The sequence below is a fragment of the Fragaria vesca genome, linkage group LG3 (genome assembly GCF_000184155.1).
Source record: "Fragaria vesca subsp. vesca linkage group LG3, FraVesHawaii_1.0, whole genome shotgun sequence".
Taxonomy (NCBI): Eukaryota; Viridiplantae; Streptophyta; class Magnoliopsida; order Rosales; family Rosaceae; genus Fragaria; species Fragaria vesca.
The window spans coordinates 10,662,405-10,664,951 of NC_020493.1; the positions used below are offsets into that span (position 1 = coordinate 10,662,405).

The following is a 2,547-nucleotide window of genomic DNA, read 5'->3' on the forward strand; positions in this document are numbered from 1 at the left end:
ATTTTTTATTAAAAATGAAAATCAAATTAAATTAATTAAATTTTTTTATATATTGAAAACACTTAAGTGACGAAATATATTTCGTCACTTAAGTTGGAAATGTTCGTCGCATAAGTCTATGCGACGAATTTTTTTTCGTCGCTTAGGAGGCACTTATGCGACGAAAAATGTATTTTCGTCGCTAGGTTCCTATGCGACGACTCTTAAGTGACGAAATTTTCGTCTCATAAGTACTTATGCGACGAAATTTCACTCTTAGGCGACGAAACCATTTCGTCACATAAGTCCTAACTTCTAGTAGTGAAGGTACTGATTTACTCTCTAGAGTACAGCGAATATGAGAAGCAAAATACATATAAATATCTTCTCTATACTATTGGAAATTAAATGGATTAATAGTCAAAATACAACTTGAAATTAATGGATTTACTTGGATCGACGCCAATTAGCATCATCACTCTTCTATGTATATCAATATAAATCACATCATAGACCCTCTAGTATAGCACTCTTTGTTATGTAGATGCGAATTGGAATATAGAGATTGGTTATAGATACTTTTCACGTAGATAATGTGTGTGCGTGTGAGTGTATATCGATCAATAGGTTTAACTGGTTTTTTCTTCTTTGGTTTTTTTTTTTTTTTTTTTTTTTTGGAGAATAGGTTTCACTATTTCAGTACTGGAAAAGTATGGAGATATTTAACATACTATGCGTGTATGCCCTTGAAACCGTTTTCATGATGATAAAAGATTGAAAATAGAAATATAACTGGAAAATGGAATACTGTTGAAACCTGGATTCACTACCATATTCTGCTATTCATCTACATATACGGATATCATTACTCATAGTTCCAAGTCTAAAAGAGAAACTAATTAATCGAGCTGCTAGTAAGAATATAAACATAAAACAAATTGTAAACAAGATCTTGATTCTATTCGATGGAAATTCATGAGGATGGTTCTGACTCTCATCTTCTCCCGGGCTACAGATTCTGCCCCATGGAGGAGGAACTAATCCTCAGCTATCTATATCCCAAGGTCAAGGGAGAGGAGGTACCCGGCGAAGAGTATCTGATCTTCAATTCCGATTTGTACGGTAAAAACGACCCGTGGGAGATATGGAACATGTACAAAGAAAGAAGAAAGAACGACTTGAGGTTCAGCCAAGACCTGTACTTCTTCACTCAACGCAAGAAGAGGACTGTGAATGGCTCCCGGAAGGGCCGAACCGTCGGAAGTGGCACCTGGAAAGCGGTCTCTTCCGATGATGTAAGCGCAGGTGGCACCGTTGTAGGTCACAGGAGCAGATTTAGCTATGAGAACAAGGAGTCTGTGGAACATGGCAGATGGATCATGCTCGAGTACGAACTTGAACGCTCGCAAGTAAGCATGCTTAACCAACAAGTAAGTTAATTTCTACGTTCATGATATGTGTTTTTCACTTCTTCTCAGTCCACGTACCCACATATTATTTTCCTTAAGCATGCATGCTCCTTTGCCATAACGGCTTGTAAATCCTTTTTCTTAATTAATTTAGTTTCAGGGGGTTTTGGATTATATCAGTAATAATATGTATATTTATCTCATGCAGGACGTACACAAATATGTTCTATGCAAACTTAGGAAAAATAAGGGATCCAAAGAGAAAGGGAAACGGGTAGATGAGGATGACCAGGAGAAGCTTGCAACCGGAGATGATATGCCCGATGATTTTCCAGCGCTGGAGGAATATAAGAATGTGAAACAAGAGGAATCCGAAATCAAACAAGGAGTGGAAGATCAAGGGATGCATGCAGATGGAGACGATGTCTGCGATGCTGGTCCGTCATTATCTTCTGAACTACAAGAGGCAGAAAATTGTTGGAAACAATACCTGAACCCTATAATATTCGTTGATGATGACAATTTGGTACCACCTTATGCAGATGCCTTGCAGTGGGAGGAGTCAAATATAACAAGGTTTGGAGAATGAATTTTCTGATATCTTATTCATCTCACAGTGGAGGCTATATATAGAGATACAAGTTGTACAAACCCTACGTACTATGTACTACACATACAGAATAGGAAAGTAATAACAAATTAATTTACATTCCTAAACTAACTCCATGACTCATGCTAACACTCCCCCTCAAGTTGGCGCATATACATCAACCATGCCCAACTTGCCAAGTGAGTCATAAAAGGCCTTCTTAGAAACTCCTTTTGTGAGTATATCTGCAAGTTGCTCCTCTGTAGGGACAAAAGGAAAGCTAATGATCTTTGCATCTAGCTTCTCCTTTATAAAGTGACGATCAACCTCCACATGCTTGGTACGATCATGTTGTACAGGATTTTGTGAGATATCAATAGCTGCCTTGTTGTCACAATACAACTGCATAGCACACTTGGGTTTGACCCCCAAATCTTGCAACACATTCTTCAGCCATAACAACTCGCATACTCCATGAGCCATACCCCTATATTCTGCTTCAGCACTAGACCGAGCCACCACCTTTTGCTTCTTACTCTTCCAAGTAACAAGATTACCTCCCACAAAGGT

At 38.4% G+C, this 2,547-nt stretch overlaps 1 pseudogene across 1 annotated transcript in view; it reads left to right on the plus strand.

The window, feature by feature from the left end:
* Positions 1 to 2,547, plus strand: part of LOC101292394 — a 1,325,780-nt pseudogene that overhangs the window by 1,094,917 nt on the left and 228,316 nt on the right. Inside the window, exons 200-201 of the transcript XR_184374.1 lie at positions 995 to 1,388; positions 1,597 to 1,964. The product of XR_184374.1 is annotated as an uncharacterized LOC101292394 (transcript). The remainder of the gene's footprint in view (positions 1 to 994; positions 1,389 to 1,596; positions 1,965 to 2,547) is intronic.